Source organism: Neofelis nebulosa, chromosome 2 (genome assembly GCF_028018385.1).
Source record: "Neofelis nebulosa isolate mNeoNeb1 chromosome 2, mNeoNeb1.pri, whole genome shotgun sequence".
In the NCBI taxonomy this organism is placed as follows: domain Eukaryota; kingdom Metazoa; phylum Chordata; class Mammalia; order Carnivora; family Felidae; genus Neofelis; species Neofelis nebulosa.
The window spans coordinates 149,964,277-149,979,262 of record NC_080783.1 but is presented as its reverse complement, the minus strand read 5'-3'; the positions used below and the strand labels follow the sequence as shown (position 1 = coordinate 149,979,262).

Genomic DNA, 14,986 nt, shown 5'->3' with positions numbered 1-14,986 from the left:
ATTCAGTAGCAAAACAGTAGACAAGTTGGTTGCTAAGCAGAATGCACTCTGAGCTAGAGTCCCTTTGCTTCCAGGTCGAAACTTTGGTTTGATACATGATCAACAGTAATAATTCACTAAATGTCTAATTTTGGAATGACCATGTTCTATTTAACATATCTAAGTTTGGTGACACTATATACCATTCCTTCTTTAAAAAAAGTTAATGTTAGAAATACTGAATCCAATACAGAAATTTAAATGTTTTCACTGTATGATGGCTTTTACATGTTTTCTTTATTTAGGAGAAATTTCTAACAACCCACTGTCAAGCAAAATGGCCAGCTTCACTTATAAATCTATCCTTTAGCAGCCTGGCTCCAAAATCTCAAATAGTTTTATTTTAATACAGTCTAGTAAAATATCTCCCACTAAACATTCATACGATTTAGTCAAATTTCTGTCAGAAGACAATAACCATAAAATCAAGTAAAAATCCTTCTATTAGGGTAAGTTATCACAGATCTGCTTATGGAAGTTTTCTTTAGTAACAAGACAGTTTTTGGCATTAGCTAGAAAAAATATGCTTGCTTATGCTTACATTGAGAGTGCCACTTACCATATAAGAAAGTCATGTTAATATGTGTTTTTTTGATAGAACAAAGGCATAAACACCCTTCACTAATTTAAAGACCAGATATCTAAAATCTCAGAGGAAGAAACCTTAAAAAATCTGAATGCAAATGTAAGTTAATGGTTTTAAATAAACAATTCTTCTAAAAGAAAACACCCCTGCAATGTTCGTTATCTGTGAAAGAGGCAGAGCATCATATCACCATCAAGAAACTCAGAGGCGATACCTGGGTGGCTCAGTCAGATGAGCAAGTGACTCTTAATTTCAGCTCAGGTCAGGATCTCACTGTTTGTAAGACTGAGCCCCTGCACTGGGCTCTGCGTTGACAGTGCAGAGCCTACTTGGAATTCTCTCTCTCTCCCTCTCTCTCTCTCTCTGCCCCTCTCCTGCTTGTGTGCGCTCTCTTTCAAAATAAACATTAAAAAAAAAGGGAGACTCAGAGATTCCACATTTCCTTGTAAGAAAGAAATTGATTTTTTAATCCTGATGTATAATATGGTTTCTTTCTAAATATATTTGTTTTTTCCATGTTAAGTTATAGGAGAAAAAAAGATTATGAACTTGTCACCTTGCAGAATTCTAAATCATATTAAGTTACCCCAATCATTGCTTGAGTAATTTCAAGAACCATTTATCTTTCTTAACACTCAGTAGACCCTAAATACCATCAGAAAGTACTTAACATTCCAAAAACAAAGGGAGAAAAGCCCTTGGAAATTATTTTGCTATAGTTAACTAGTTTTGATTGTAAGGAAGTCATTCACTACTATTTTATTACATACACATTCCTAAATTACTATAAAAATCTTTCTATATTTGGCCTCAGTTCAAACATGAACAAATTTGAAAAGTACATTTACTTTTAAAAAATGTGATCTTGAAATATTTCAAAAACAAAGAAAAAGAGAGTATAAAGAACAATGTACCCATACTCAAGATTTAACCAACTTGCAAACTGCCATATTTATTCAAAATACTTTTTTCTTTTAAGAAATAAAAGGCTATTGATATAGCTGATGATCCGACTTGCTACTGTTTCTTTTTTTAAAAAAAATTTTTTTTTAACTTTTTTTTTTTTTTTTGAGACAGAGAGAGACAGAGCATGAACAGGGGAGGGTCAGAGAGAGGGAGACACAGAATCTGAAACAGGCTCCAGGCTCTGAGCTGTCAGCACAGAGCCCGACGCGGGGCTCGAACTCACGGACCGCGAGATCGTGACCTGAGCCGAAGTCGGCCGCTTAACCGACTGAGCCACCCAGGCGCCCCCTTGCTACTGTTTCTTGATCTCCTTCCCTTCCCATTCATTATCAGAGGTAAGTACTATCCTGAGTTTGGGTGTGTATTCTTACCGTCCATGGTTTTATATTCTATACACACACACACACACACACACACACACACACACACACACACATATTATACCTATAAACAATATAGTATTTTGTGTAATATTAACATTTACTTCAAACTTACCATACTCTAAATATCCTATGCCTTGCTTTTCATTTACATTATGCTTTAGGTTTATTTATAATATATGCAGATTAGTTCATTTTATGAAAAATGCCAAAATCTATTCATTCTCTACTGACAGACACGATGACTGCTTCCAATTTTTTACCATTTGTTTTTCCATATTAAATTATGGTAAAAAAAAAATAATAAAAGACTATCCCTAGGGATGGGTCTATCATTTACCTCTACTAGTACAAAGGATTAAGTTAGCTTCATTGGAAAACTGTACTTTTTAACTCTAGGGTTAAAAGGGATTTGCAAACAGTAATTCAGAATAGAAGATTTAAGTGAACAAATGGACAAAGAGAGGTTGAAGGGTATTGTATAAGAATTCCTGAAATGGGTTGAGTTAATTAATCTCTAAAGTAGTTGCCAATTCTTCAGTGTTCTTGAAACTGATGTAGTCCTGACTGGGCAATCAAATCACTTCCTAAGTCTCAAAGAATTAAGTTTTTTAATTAAGTTTTTAATTTTAATTCCAGTATAGTTAACATATTCCATTAATTTCAGGTGTACAATTTTAGTGATTCACTAAATCTATTCATGACTCAGTGCTCATCATAATAAGCGCTATCATCGATTTCAATTCCCCCCCAACCACCTCCCCTCTGGTAACCATCAAAATTCTTCAAAGGATTAAGTCTCTTTCCCACTTTTCATAATTACACATAGTGATACATGTCCCACTTATAAAAATACACATACATCAAAATCTCAACATTATTTTTGAGGGGGATTGTGGATAATTTTATATGCTTTTTTGTATTATATTAAGTTTTCTAAAAGAACACATTTTATAAAGGGAAAAAGTAATGCTTTAGTGAGTATCTTTATGTATGCATACCCCCACCCTCCACCATAATTGTTTGGACTATTTTATGAAAACACAGCATAAGGAGTAGAATCATGGGATAAAACAGTGTTTCTTAACCTAGGTAGTACTGACATTTTGGACCAGATAATTCTTTGTTATGGTGGGTAGGGTAAAAAGGGGGCAGAGGAGGCACTTTCCTGTGCAGGATGTTTAACAGCATTCTAGGCCTTGACTAAGGAGATGCCACCCCAGCAACACCCACTCCTCCAGTTGTGACATCCAAAGATGTTTTCAATTATTGGAAATGTCCTCTGGGAGGCAAAAATCACCACTGAATGAGAACCACTGGGATAGAGGTTTAAACCCAGTGTTTAAACACTGACTATTATATTGGGCGCCTGGGTGGCTCAGTCGGATGAGCGTCCGACTTCAGCTCAGGTCACGATCTCGCGGTCCGTGAGTTCGAGCCCCGCGTCGGGCTCTGGGCTGATGGCTCAGAGCCTGGAGCCTGCATCCAATTCTGTGTCTCCCTCTCTCTCTGCCCCTCCCCCGTTCATGCTCTGTCTCTCTCTGTCTCAAAAATAAATAAACGTTAAAAAAAAAAAAAAAAAAATAAACACTATTATTCTTACTATATCAAGACTACTGTTCCCTAAATTAAACAAAATGCTTTCAATTATGTCACTGTGTCCTTGCCAAAATTATCAATGTTCTCAAGAATGGAAATACTGTACCTGAATATTCTAGGGAACTTCAGCACCTCATGGCACACATTTAGAGTTTGATGACAGACTGGTGAAGTAATGATGGCAATTATTAAACCTAATGTTCCCCTATAGACCACCTGACAAAGTAAGATAACAGTGATCTGAGTCCCATGAAACAAAAGCAACTACTCATGCATAGCAAAGCTTTTTCTCCTACCCCCTCAATCATGCATTCTTAATAGGAGCAGCATCACCCCCAAAGGGATAAAAATTTGTTTTGGGGAGGGTTAAAAATAATCTTAAATAAAAAAAAAAAAAATCTTAAATATTACAATGGTTTGTGGCCCTCCAAAGGGCCACTACACATAAACATATACACAGTATATCTGTGGTATCAAAATATCATGGGGGAGCAAATAGAAGGAAAATGTCTAAAAGGGCTCCTTGGGAGGCAATAAAAAAAAAAAAAACACGTTGAGAAACACATGTATTAAAAGAGGAAAATAAATGTTATTTTATACTCGGTTTTAACAAGTTAATACAGGGCACTTAACAGCTAATGCTTATTAAAATTAAGGGTCATTCTCTCCCACCATTTCAAGAAAGTAATATGTGTATGATAACACAAACTTACAGGGGGAGGGAAGTTCTATACCCATATTTTTCTAACTCCATGACTTAAAATGGTTAATTTTCATCTTGGAGTGCTACCATAATTCCAAGGAAGAAGAGTAGAAAACAAAGACAGATATCCGATCCTTTTAAATGGCACTGATCTCTTGAAACAAGATTTTCAAGCTCATTTATAACCAAAGAAGTGCAAATAGAAGTGAAATATTTTCACTTATCAGATTTACAAAGACATTGTTAAAATCAGAAATATTGGGGAAATACTAGGGAAGCATGGTGAAATGGAGACTTTCCATTGGTGATAGGAGTATCAACTGGTGTGAACTTCTGGCAATTCAAGTTCATAAAGACAAAAAATAAATATTCTTAATGAAAAAAATACACATATTTTAGCCTCAACAGTTTTATTTCCAGGAATTTAGTCCAAGGAAATAACTGGATGGGTAATGACATATGTTCATGTCCACTGTGCCACTCTTTATAATAGAAAGAAAAAAATCTAAATGGGTATCATCAAAAACTGATTAAACTATACTAAATCTACATAATGAATGAAAAAATGAGGCAGAACTCTATGCACTGAAGTAGAAAAATGTACGTGTTGAATGATGGCATTTATGTTTAAAATATATATTCATACATGTATTTACAAGTATGAAGGACATGCCCCAAACTTTTAACTATGGTTAGTTATTTCTTGCCATTATGAAAGGACTTAATTCTTACTTTATATGTCTGTATTAAACAAATCTTTGACATAATGATTGGCTATTTTTAACAATCAGCAAAGTCAAAAATGTTTTCACTGGAAAGTGCAGGATGGTAATAATCATAGAAAGGACTAATTTTAACATTCTTTTTAAAACTAAAAATCTTCATTATTGGAAGTGTTCTTTTAAGAGGTTTCTTTTTTATCTCAGAAATTATTACCCAACCAGAACTAGGGTTACTTACCTAATCATTTTGACAGCTTCAAACCTATCCTCCTCAAGAAATATGCTATAGCTAAGAGTTACATAAGAAGGCTGAATTCTTTTTTTTTTTTTTTTAATTTTTTTTTTCAACGTTTTTTATTTATTTTTTTGGGACAGAGAGAGACAGAGCATGAACGGGGGAGGGGCAGAGAGAGAGGGAGACACAGAATCGGAAACAGGCTCCAGGCTCCGAGCCATCAGCCCAGAGCCTGACGCGGGGCTCGAACTCACGGACCGCAAGATCGTGACCTGGCTGAAGTCGGACGCTTAACCGACTGCGCCACCCAGGCGCCCCAAGAAGGCTGAATTCTAAGAACTAAGATTTCTAATATGAAATTAAATGAGCCTGATTATTTTTGTTCTTGAAAAAAGTCACCAATTTTCATCCCCCTCTCTTACTGACTAACCAATATTTATTCAAAGAGCACTCCTAAGGGCTCACTAGGCATTTGGGATGAGTCCAAGGCAGGCTTCTGTTTAGGGCAGTAGGTCAACCACCAATCCTGGGCACTGTGTTTTCCTTCCATATCACTGTGAGAAGAGTACAGTTTTCACATGAAAGCACCTTGTTCTTCATGTATACTATACAGAGGGAGAATACTCAATATACTGTAAGAATGAGAGGTGGGACGGGGAAAGGATAAGTGGACTCCGTGCTTGAATCCTATTCAAGGCACCCCTTTACTTCTGATTTTTAAATACAAGTCCCTCCATGGGAGTAAGGAAAGCTAGAATTTCCACATGTCTAATCTTCAGAATGCTACACCACTAATTAGTAAAGTCCACAGGTTATGAAATCTATCAGTAGATCCTTTTACCAGATAGCACTAGCCAAGTAGTAATAGTAATAACAGTAATGCTTTCAGTAACGCTTTATTAAGTGCTTTCAATATGTCAGACATTGTTCTAGATGTTTTACATGTATTAACTCATTTAATTCTTGCAACTCTGAATGAACGCCATTATTTCATGAGAACTCTAAGGTAGAGAAAAGAAAAGTCCCTCCTCCAAGATCATTATTCAGCTGGGAAATGGCAGAGCTGGGATTTGAACCCAGACAGTACAATACCTCCAGAGTCTATGCTCTAATCGACTATTCTTTTATGATCTTACCAGAAATGAAAGTTCAACAACAAACTATGTATTTTTATGTAACATCAATTCAAATATATGTTATGTTTTATTTTAGATATTTGCCTTCATATTTTGAAATAATTTTTAGGAGTTATAGTGAACATTTTAATTGCCTCCTTGGCAATCTCTTATCATCATCCTCCTTCCTAATCCCTAACCATACTTTGACGAATAGAATCCATTCCTTACCTCTAGAGGCATGCACTTACTAGTCAGCTTAAGAAAACCACTATCTTATATCTTCCTTGACACAGTGATTCAGGATTGGGCCGATGACCTAGGTGGCCCAATTGTGGTGAATTTCAGGTTTCCAGTTCCGTAATGCTGGGAGAGAAGCACTCCTGGATATTTACTGCAACTCAAACTGTTACCAGGAGCATTCTATGACCATGAGGATTCAGCTAACACCACTGAAGATACAATGGAAAATCAGCAAAAAAAATGGGCCGTTAATGATGTAATTGAGTCATTTTATCTATGAACTCTGAAATCCATCCTATCTCTGGATGGATATTGAGTTATGACAGCCAATAATTTACCTTTTTATAGCTCAAACAGTTTGAAGTGGGTATTTTATTTCAAGCAACATAAAGCATCCTAAATGACACAAATAATTAAAGTCTTCTTCTTTCTAGGTTTCATCTTTCATTTCTGAGCCGTAGAAAAGGGAGACAGACTAATCTGTAAACTGTCAACTGTTATGAAATTCGGAAGCAGCATATAATACCTAAAGGAATTTCAGGAAAAAAACACTTTGTTCCACTGTCAGTTATAAAACCTTATTTTAATTTAAAGCAGGAAGAAAATCTACCACATTTTGAAACTCTTCAAGGAAAAAACAAATGTATAAAATATCTACATAATCCTTCACTCACAGCCATTTAATCTTTTAAAATATACTTCAAGAACAATTTTAAAGTCAAGAATAAATATAACTATTGCTCATAAAAATAATCCATCTATTTTATTAGGATTGGTACCATAATAAGTGTTTTTGGAAGACTGAATACAAAGGATCTGTGTAGTTACTTAGCATGGATTAAAATTACTGGAATTGGGGAGAATGAAAACCATAATTTTATATGTCTCACATCATTATGAAAATACTTTGAAAAGTTCCAGTTATATATTACATTTTGCTCTTTTAAAAATTAGTTTCACCACTACACAATAATAATAGGAAACAGGTTAAGTATGTGGTACTGGCTTTAGTAGACAGTATATTAAGAAAATGGATATAGCAGGTGAAATAAAAAAGCACATTTTGCTTCAAATAACTGATAAATATTTGAGTACTTAATAAAGCAGTTCTCAACTGGGAGTGGTACCAACCTGGGCGGTGGGGACATTTGAAAATGGCTGGGCAGTTCTGACTGTTCCAAGACTGGGAAGCACTTTAGGCATTTAGGTGGGCAGAGAACAGAAATGCTAGCCTTCCTGTAATGCATAGGAAAGTCCCACACAACAAAAAAACTGTCCTGTTCAAAATGCCAAGAGCCCCTACTAAGAAACACTAGAATGCAGAAAGGAGAGTAGATATATATGCATACTAAAAATCGAACGCTAGCACTAAATGTGGCCATGTGTTTTGTATTAGCTGTGAAGAGAATATGTACTATAGGAACTGCGGCAAAAAAGAAATTATGGAGAAGATGAGCTATCATGTATTTTCACAGATGGCTAGAAAATAATGGATGAGGAAAACATTCTAGGATTAGGCATGGTAACCAGCCTGGGTACACTCCATTGAATACATTAGGAAATCAGGGTGGGGACAGAGTAGGCTGATCCATATTTAGTATGGATCACTCATATGAACAGGAAAATGTTCTGCTCAAAGTTTGACTCTGTCTGAACTCCCCAACCTGGCATATAAAGTCTTGCAAAGCTCAGTCCCAGTGGGGCTCTCTCCAGTCCATCCTCTCACTTACCAACTCTCCTCTCACCCTAGTTTCTAGACATACATCACCCTAGTGTCTACATACACTGTCTTAAATTTACTACTTCATCCTTTTGCATCTGATATTCTCACCTCAAGACATCCTTAACTCCTCCTTGATTTTGAGCAAGTGACTATCACAGTAAAAACACATTTTATAAAGATGTCTCGGGCATCAGTGCATCAAATGACTGAGGTAAGGAGACACTGAGGTGGGGAAAGTTCCCTAATAGTCCAGGGTGAGATAAAGTAGGCCTGCATGGGAGAATAGTTGATAAATACTGTACTGAAGGAAGTAGAAAGGGATACATGTTAGAAGCACATCATGAAGAAGCAGACCTGGTGACTAGGGAAGGACTTCCCTAACTGAACCAGTCTGGGGACCCCAAGGTGATCAAGACTGTTTTCTATTTCCATGAATGCTGCCTAACTGCCCTTATGGAAAAGTACAACTTCTGTGATGTTATGTCACAGAAACTTCCTTACCACTGTCTACATGGCCCCAGTAAGTATATGCCTGTTTGGGGAACCATTAAGTTTCTAGTCTTTCACACTGTTGTTTCCTAAGTCCCTGCTGTTGCTCTGAAACTCTTCCAACCAAACTATATCCAAAGCTGCTATGGCAGAGAAACCACAGAGCTAAACATTTTCAATTAGTGAATAAGTTTGTATTGAGTCCCTATTATGTAATCCCTCAAAGATCACTGCAAAATCCACTTGTCCCCCATGACCACAACTGCTAAACCCATCACTTCATTTTCCTTTGCTCTTTTCTAAAGTCAGTTTGCCGTAAAGTATAATCATATACTACTTATAGGTTATCATGCAAACAAAATACTGTGCTTTATGAAGTGGATCAGCACATAATTGCTGAAGGAAAAAAAATGCTATTGACATTAATACAGAGGTAGATGGGTATATTATTGCAATATAATTAGAATGCTGTAATGTTATCCAAAGAAAAAAAGTTTTGTCAGCTGTACATGATTATTTCTTTACAAGAGAGACATCTAGTGGCTGACTTCTAAAACAGGATTGGAGCTCAATTATTAATTCACACTGTTGTTAAATAATGGGCACAATTCTATCTTCATACTGTAAGTCCAAGAGATACTCACAGATAGACAACTAAAGAACGCTGAGGCAAAAGGGACTTAAAAATTCAGTTGTAAACTGACAGTTGTAAAGGAATGGTAAATAGGACTGAGTTGCTTAGAGGCAATGTGTAGACAAACTGAGGGGGAAAGGAAGGTCAAAAGTTGGGTCCCTTTCTGGGAAATGGGTGGTTAGTCCACACAAAAGAGCCCAAGCCTGGAATTTACCTAAAAATGCTCTTGGGGAAGGGGCTTCTCAGTCCAATTCTTTTTTCCAGTTGGTAAGTCAAAATGCATTCCTGACCTCACTGCTGAATCCACAGACCCAAATAGAAATAAAATTTCTATTGAGTCCCTCCCTTCAAGGAGGGACTCATGTGACCAAATGAGACATGCTACTTAATCCAGGTACAACCAATACATCTCTAGGTTTGATATCCAGGGCTTCCTGTAGCAAAACACTAAAACGCTACTGAAAAAGAGTGGCAACTGTGGATAAAAATGTGTATTTTTTATATGATAGTACCAGAATACTTTTCAGAGATTCTATTTACAACTCAAAATGTATAATGGTCCTGCCCACATCTATCAATGCCTTTTAAAATTACTATTTAAAAAAATTCATTTATTCTCAAAATAAGCATTGCATGCCAATGGTCTAAAATTCAAAAGGTACAAAACAGCAAATTTCCATCCCTGTCCCCTTCTACCCAATTTCCTTCCCTTAAGATAACCACTGTTACCAATTTGTAACATTACTCTGTATTTCTGACAATCATGCCATATTTGTACATTCAGACCTGCTTCATTCTTTTTCCATTATAAATACATACCATAATTTGTGTAAATAGTCCACTAATGAATTATTTAGATTCATACTACTCTTCTGCTATTACAACCAACACTGCATTGAATATCCTTGTACATATTTCATTTTCCATTTCTATGATTATATCTAACAGATAAATTTCTAGAAGTAGAATTGCTATGTCTTCCTGATCCATCTCTTTTCCACTACTGACCTTACCTTTGTACTGGGGCCAGTGCTTATTTTAAACCATTAGGACATTTTAGAAAAGATAATCTGAAAACCTCAATAGCATACGTTAAGAAATCCCGGAGAAATAAAACACAGACGGAGTTCATCAGCAAGTAAGAGATATCTTCAGGAACCAAAAGGAAGTAGGAACTAAAGACTATGGTGGAATGCTGAAGTTAGATCTGCTTTGAAAGCCTTTGCCAATCCTGGTAACAGGTTTGTCAACAGCCACGGGGTGATAGAAGACAAGATCTTGGGCCCACATAAGCTAGAGACCTTAAACTGGAATCAGAGCATAAAACCAGCAAAAGGGTAAACCAGAAAAATCCTGCATACCTATCAAAGGAAGACAACTAGGAAACTTATTGACCTTAGTTTGGGCTCTAGGGAGAAAGGCAGAGGGAATAGAAAGATCTCAATTGAAAATGCAAAACTATTGTTTCCTCAAACTGGTTGGGGTTCAAATTATCCCCACTAGTACAGTCTGGGAAACTTAAGATGAAGAAATTAAAGAGGGTCCTGAATTGGTGCCATGGAGTATCTTGGCATAAGTAAACCCATACCACCTTCTGTCTCAACTTGAGTTCACGGCTACATTTTAGATAAACAACAAGGAAACCAATCACCATAATCAAAAGTCAGCAGAAACAGCAGACAGCAGTAACAGACTTCCAAGAACTTCTGACACTGGAATTATTTACACAGATAATAAATATTCTAAATTATTAAACAAAGGGGAACTTAAACATGAGAAAGGAATACAGTTCTATCTAAAAGACAAGACAGACTGCAAAAAGAAACAGAACTTCTAGAAATGAAAAATAAAACTGAAACAAACACTCAATGCATGAGCTAATAAGATTAGACATAGCTGAGGAGAATGACTTGGAATAAACTACCTGAATAAACTACCCCGAATGTAGCAAAGACAAATAAGAAATTAAAGTAATACCTTAGCATTTCCAGAACTGTCATATTCAGAAAGCACAAATCTCAAAGAAGATAAATAAACTTAAAAAACATCCCATGAGGGGCACCTGGGTGGCTCAGTTGGTTAAGTGTCTGACTCTTGATTTTGGCTCAGGTCATGATCCCAGGGTCATAGGATCACATCCCACACTGGGCTCTGCACTGACAGTGTGAAGCCTGCTTGGGATTCTGTCTCTCCCTCTCTGCCCATCCCCAGCAATTTCTCTCTCAAAATAAAATTAAAAAACAAATATACATTAAAAAATATAAAAAATAAAAAATCACATGAAGACCCATTTTGCAGTACTCCAAAGACCAAAGCGAAGATCTGCAAGTCAACTGAAAGGCGGGGGCGGGGGGGGGGGGGGGTGCGCGGGGGGAGACTATATAAAAAAGTGTTCTCAACAGTGGCAAAAAAAAGAAGACAGTGGAATAACTGAATGGAAGTACTAAAATGTCAAGATATTTCATATTCAGCTAAACTATTATCAGGGTGAGCTACAGGATTCCATATATGGAATTTTAAATCAGGCAAAACTCACCTTCAAGGGAAAAAGTTAGAACAGGTTGTCTATGGAGAGGAGAGGAGCTAACAAGGGAAGACCTTGCTGGAGTGATGGTAATATTCTACATATCCATAGGAACCGTGTTATACAGATATAGGCATACCTCAGAAATAATCATGGGTTCAAGACCACCATAATAAAAGTAAATATTGCAACAAAGCCAGTTAAATGAATTTTTTGGTTTCCCAGTGCATAAAAAGTTATTTTTACACTATATGGTAATCTGTTAGTCTATTAAATGTGCAATAGCATTATGTCAAAAAAAACCCGTACATACCTTAATTTACAACTATTTTATTGCTAAAAAAAAAAAAATGCTGCCCATCATCTGAGCCTTCAGTGAGTCATAACCTTTATGCTGGGGGAGGGTCTTGCCTCAGTACTGATGGCTGCTGACTGATCAGGGTGGCAACTGCTGAAGATTGGGGTCACTGTGGCAATTTTTAAAATAAGACAGCAATTGGGGTGCCTGGGTGGCTCAGTTGGTTAAGCATCCGACTTTGGCTCAGATCATGATCTCACAGCTTGTGGGTTTGAGCCCCACACATGGCTCTGTGCTGACAGCTCGGAGCCTGGAGCCTGCTTCCAATTCTATGTCTCCCTCTCTGCCCCTCTCACTCACATCTCTCTCTCTCAAAAATTAACATTAAAAAAAAAAAAGACAACAACCAATGATTTCTCTGTAGCATGTGATGCTGTTTGATAGAACTTTACCCACAGAACTTCTTTCAAAACTGACGTCAATCTTCTTAAACCCTACTACTGCTTTATCAACTAAGTTTATATAACATTCTAAATCCTCTGTCATTTCAATCTTCACAGCATATTCCAGCTCAAGAAACCACTTTCTTTCCTCATTCATAACAAGCCAACTCCTCATCCACAGTTTTATTGAGATTGTAGCCGTTCAGTTGCATTTTCAGGCTCCACTTTTTTTTTTTAATGTTTATTTATTTTTGAGAGACAGAACGTGAGCAGGGGAGGGTCAGAGAGAGAGGGAGACACAGAATCCGAAGCAGGCTCCAGGCTCTGAGCTGTCAGCACAGAGCCTGATGCGGGGCTCGAACTCATGAACTGTGAGATCATGACCTTAGCTGAAGTCAGACACTTAACTGACTAAGCCACCCAGGCACCCCACTTCTAATTCACTTCAGGCTCCACTTCTAATTCTAGTTCTCTTGCTATTTCTACTACATCCGCAGTTACTGTCTCCACTGAAATCCTGAACCCCTTAAAGTCATCCATGAGGGACGGAATCAATTTCTTCCAAACTCCTGTGAATGTTGATATTCTGACTTTTCCCCATGAATCATAAATGTTTTTTAATGGCATCTAGAATGGTGAATCCTTTCCAGAAGGTTTTCAATGAACTCTGTCCAGATCCATCAGAGGAATCACTATATATGGTAGCTATAGACGTATGAAATGTATTTCTCAAATAGTAAGACTTGAAAATCGACATGACTCTCTGATCCTTGGGCTGCAGAATGGATGTTGTGTTAGCAGGCCTAAAAACAACATTCATCTTATTGTACATCTCCACCAGAGCTCTTGGGTGACCAGCTGCATTGTCAATGAGCAGCAATATTTCGAAAAAAATCTTTTTTTCTGAACAGCAGGTCTCAACAGTGGGTTTAAAATACTCCTTAAACCATATTGTAAACAGATATGCTGTTATCCAGGCTTTGTTCTTCCACTTACAGAGCATAAGCAGAGTAGATTTAGCATAATGCTAGGATTTTGGGAATGGTAAGTAAGCCTTGGCTTCAACTTAAACTCTCCAGCTGCATTAGTTCCTAATAAGATAGCCTGTGCCTGAAGCTTTGAAGCCAGCCATTGGTCTCCTCTCTAGCTATGGAAGTCTAGATGGCATTTTCTTCCAATATAATGCTGATTTGTCTACACTGAAAATCTGTTTAGTGTAATCACCTTTTTAAATTGTATTAGCTAGATCTTCTGGATAACTTACTACAGCTTCTACAACAGCACTTGCTACTTTACCTTGCACTTTTATGTTACAGGGAAACCTTCTGTCCTTAAATCTCACAAACCAACCTCTGCTAGCTTCAAAATTTTCTTCTGCAGCATCCTCACCTCTCTCAGCCTTTATAAATTGAAAAGATTTAGAGCCTTGCTCTGGATTAGGGTTTGGCTTACAGAAATGTTGCTGGTTCATCTTCTATCCAGACCACTTTCTCCATATCAGCAATAGGTCACTTTGCTTTCTTAACCATTCATGTGTTCACTGGAACAGCATTTCTAATTTCCTTCAAGAACTTTTCCTTTGAGTTCAGAACTTGGCTGTTTGGCACAAGAGGCCTAGCTTTAGGTCCATCTTGGCTTTGACATGCTTTCTTCACTGAACTTAATCATTTCTAGCTTTTGACTTAAAGTGAGAGACAGGAGACTCTTTCTTTCACTTGAACACTTTAGGAGGTTACTGTAGGGTTACTGGTTGGCCTCATTTCAATATTGTTGTGTCTCAGGGAATAGGAATCCTGAAGAGTGGGAGAAAGATGGGGAGATGGCCAGTTGGTGGACCAGTCAGAACCTACACAACATTTATCAATTAAGTTCACTGTCACATGAGTGCAGTTTATGGCACCCCAAAACCAACTACAATAGAAACATCAAAGATCACTAATCACAAAGGTCACCATGACAAACATAATAATGAAAAAGTCTGAAATACTGTGACAATTACCAAAATGTGACACCGATATGAAACAAGCAAATGCTGTTGGAAAAATGGCACAAGTAGACTTGCTTGATGTAGGGTTGCCACAGACCTTCAATTTGTAAATAACACAGTATCTGCAGAGCACAGTAAAGTGAATGAAATGCAACAAAAAAAGGTATGCCTATCTATGCATTTGTCAAAACAACACGTGTATTCTTAAGATCTGTGCATTTCACTGCATGCAAACTTTATATAAACAGGACAAGTGAGGTTCCTATCTTTCAGACAATTGTTTAAACTTTTTTTTTCACT

At 37.0% G+C, this 14,986-nt stretch overlaps 1 protein-coding gene across 2 annotated transcripts in view; it reads right to left on the bottom strand.

Moving 5' to 3' along the window:
• Positions 1–14,986, bottom strand: part of ZNHIT6 (zinc finger HIT-type containing 6) — a 107,513-nt gene that overhangs the window by 73,544 nt on the left and 18,983 nt on the right. The gene's annotated exons all lie outside the window — the stretch shown is intronic.